Raw genomic sequence first — 3802 nt, 5'->3', positions numbered from 1 at the left:
AAGATGAAATAATTTTCAGTGAAGTTCCTACCAAAATGCAGTACCTGAACGTACTTTATTGTACTCTAATACATTTCCCAAAGTTTCAGCTCGATATTTTATGACCAAAAAAAGTTCTTAAGTTCAAAAGAACATTCAGTGAACTGAAAAACTGTGATCGGTAATATAGGTATTTAGCTGTGTCACATGCCCTTAAATTGAAAAAACCAATAGAAAAACAAATAAAAATATATAAATAATTACCCGAATAATTATTTATATATTTCTGCTTGTTTTTCTACTTCTTTTTTCATAAAAATATGTTCTAAGGAAAAACGAAAGATGATGAAAGTATGTTTGAAAGCAGTTTTCATTTCAATTTTGTAATCATTTTCGACATCAATTTTCTTATCGGCAGGTACCTTTCTCAAAATATTGCTCTGTTTTTATGGTAATAATACAGAAGGTACCGCTCTCTCTTTTAGTGTTCAGTTGTGTACTGCAACGATAATCACCAGGTCGAAAATGATGACAACAAATTAGATATCAGTTCTCAAACAGTTCTTAATGAGTTAGGTTTCGCATGTGCTGACGTTCCGAAAACAACGAAGGAGTAAGAGGGATAGATCAAACTTGGGCCCCTGAGCGACGTGTAGCGGGGGAAAGTACTACAGGGCCATCTAACGAGCCCGTAAAACAGAATCAAAGTATGTGTCTTCACGGTTGCCTACATTAGTGACCACAGCCTGATCGGGTGCTGCACAAACTGGCCATGATCCAATCCACACAAGGCCTCGCCAAAGAACGTTCCATTTCGTCGTAATTACGCATACCAGCTCGGCGGCCATGTTCGTTACGATAGCAACATAAGGACGCTAAGTTGAATTTGAACGGTGATGGCGACGACCTATTCAACACTGTCACTAGCACGTCGTTCATTTGTAGAGACATGTTTATGTGGACTGGATATTGTGTTACTATTGTAGTGGTAAAATAAGTAAGTACGCACACAATATATAATCACATAAAGCATTTTTCACTATTTTTTATCCGAGCTCCGAAAATAAGTTTAAAATTTTCAATATTCCACCTAGAAGATCTATTTTTCAATAATAAAAAAACGGATCGCAATTTTTTGAGGATTTTTTAATACTGTCCAGAAAACGTTTCGGAGGAAACTTAGTGGACTGACACAATCTATTAATATAATAAAAATACCAATAATAGAGTGTCTTTCCACAGTATTATGTGAAACGTGTTTCGGGCATATTTAAAAACATTCGGTGATTTTTGTATCTATCAAAAATAGCTTTTGGCTATTATTTTTTTCTAAAATCCAGTATAAGTCAATCGTTATTCAGGGTATACGGATTTCATTTAAATGTACATTTCGGTACTTTAGATCCTTATTTAATTATACATGGAAAGAAACTGTGTTTATTACATTCTTGAAAGTTTGTCAATACAATTTGCTCCTATAATATCAATAAATTCCATCGTATCTAGAGGCTGAATTAAGTTGAAAGACCAAAATTACTTAGATCGAAATCTCAGATGTATCATAATATGCCTACAACATGTTTCAGATAAAATACAGCGAACTGATCTTAGACCAAGAGGAAACGCGATTCTTTTTGACAGCAAATTTGACCAGAGTTTTTAAAATTGTCGAATCCGCATGGATCTTCGTATTTAAAGCTTTTTTACGCCAAGGTAATTTATGCGTATTGGGACGTGAAGCTTTCTCTACTAATTTCTTGCCTCTCACTGAAAGCTTTCTGACGCTTACCATACTATTCTGAAATGAGATCTATATTACTACCAGTATTACTTTCGAGATTTTGCAGCTCAGATATAGTAACACTTAAAATTTAAATTTCAAAAATGCATTTTTTCTCCAGTCCTTATTTTCATTTTAAAACAATATGGATTAAAATATTAATATTGAAGTAACTTCCCTAGATCGTGCAGTATTAATGTTGAGAAAAATTCCGTAATACTAAGTTCATCATTATTAAATTAATAATACCAAATATACAGTAATGTAATATTGCGTTAATAAAAAGCACCACCATAGATCTTTTTGGTTAAGAATGTAACCATTTGCTTTCAAGTAGAACTACATACGTGCAACTGACACTTCAACTTTGATTTAAAATGTAATTTCTTTTTATAGAAAATTAATTTCTAATGTGGCGTGAAAATTCTATAAGACTAGAACTACATTATTTTTTATTAAAAATGTCTCGTTTACTGTTAAAAACTAAACGGATTCTTTGAAAGCACATGTACTTTGATAAAAACTAATCTTTTAGGGGAAAATGAATCTTCTTGTTAGAAAATTGAATGTTCGTAATCGAGGATTCTTGAAGTTTACTAACGATGAATTTTTTATTTCGTGTTTATTGTGAAAACTTATCGTTTTTGGTTGACAATTTAGCCATTTACTTACGACTTTTGCAGTACTTAGTTAAAAACTGAACTACTTTCTTAAAAATGCATTTTTTGGTTAAAAGAGTCGTTCATTTCGTTGAAAATTTATTCACCTCTCTTAAAAATTAATCTCTTGGGACAAAAATGTACTATTTTATTGGAAATAGAATTTTCTCGTGGCTAAACATTCACTTTTTGAAGCGAAAATGTCATAATTTTAGTTTACCTTTAAAATTTATTCCTTTTCAATGAAAATTCAACTATTCCCCATTGAATTAATAGACATTTTAAACTCAAGTATATTCTAGAAAAATCTTGTCATATTGGCCCGCAATTTCTTAAAAGTTAGTGTTCAAAGGTGGTGTAAAAACGAAATGATAACCACAGCATTTCATTTTAGAGTGAGTTCTCAGGAAACTGTATATTAGAAATTTAAAAATGTATTGATGCTTTCTGCTCATCGTAATAATTATCATTTATTTGAAAGTATTGCATTTTCTTTAAAGTATAATAAACATGTACTTTTTTACGCCAGAGATTTAACTTTTACAAAATCTGAAAGAAAAACGGTGCTATCATACACCCTTTTTATCTTTTACCAGGAGCAAAGGACAAAACATCATTCTTTTTCCCGTTCTTATACGAATCAGTTACTGATGACATAATTTTTTTAGGTCAAAATGCCGAACATTTGTGCAGTTAACGCATGTTACAACAAAGGTGATAAAAATAATCCAGCCATAAGTTTTTTATAGTTTCCAAAAAGTTCGCATTACCGCACATTGCGGCTGAAAGTGTGCAAAAGGAGGAAATTCGACGTCAAAAGTGGTAAGCTGGTAATAAATATATATACATATATAATTAAAAATTTGTCATAAGGACAACCGCAGGATTTCGCCGGGAGCGGGTGCTAATCTGAAAAATTACACCCGCTTCCAGCGAAATCGCGGTAAAATTTCAGCCATAACCACGTCTCACAACCGTGAGATAGGTGGTTATATATGTTTTGATTCCTCTAGAATCAAACCGAAGGGCCTATGACAAAGCCACCGAACGCGTCCTCGGGTTGCGGATAGAGGGTCCCTGTACCAAGGGTTTCTGCTGAATATGGTGCCGAAAGCTGAATGGCACCTGGGTGAGGTGCCTAGAACGGTGACTCTGGGATACCGGGCGACCTCTCAGAGTACGCAGCCTTATCCTTGTATGCGGGGCTCTACAAGGATGGACGAACCCCTTTCCCTAGATTCTCGTGGGAACAACAACGACAACAACAAACATAGTTTTAGTGAGTGCGGTTCAAAACAACAGAACGCGCAGGGCTTCCGACAATGGGTCGGACAACAATGCCGACCAATCTAGAGCTGGGGGAGCCAATGAAAATGGATTCAAT

The 3802-nt window shown here is 34.2% G+C and overlaps 1 long non-coding RNA gene across 1 annotated transcript; it reads left to right on the top strand.

Moving 5' to 3' along the window:
* Positions 1-577: 577 nt before the first annotated feature.
* On the top strand, positions 578-3220 carry LOC117173320. The gene is made up of 3 exons (XR_004467158.1): positions 578-976; positions 1566-1692; positions 3087-3220. It is a non-coding gene; the product is annotated as an uncharacterized LOC117173320 (long non-coding RNA).
* Positions 3221-3802: the final 582 nt, after the last annotated feature.

Source organism: Belonocnema kinseyi, chromosome 5 (genome assembly GCF_010883055.1).
Source record: "Belonocnema kinseyi isolate 2016_QV_RU_SX_M_011 chromosome 5, B_treatae_v1, whole genome shotgun sequence".
Taxonomy (NCBI): Eukaryota; Metazoa; Arthropoda; class Insecta; order Hymenoptera; family Cynipidae; genus Belonocnema; species Belonocnema kinseyi.
This window is presented reverse-complemented; position numbering and strand designations above follow the sequence as displayed.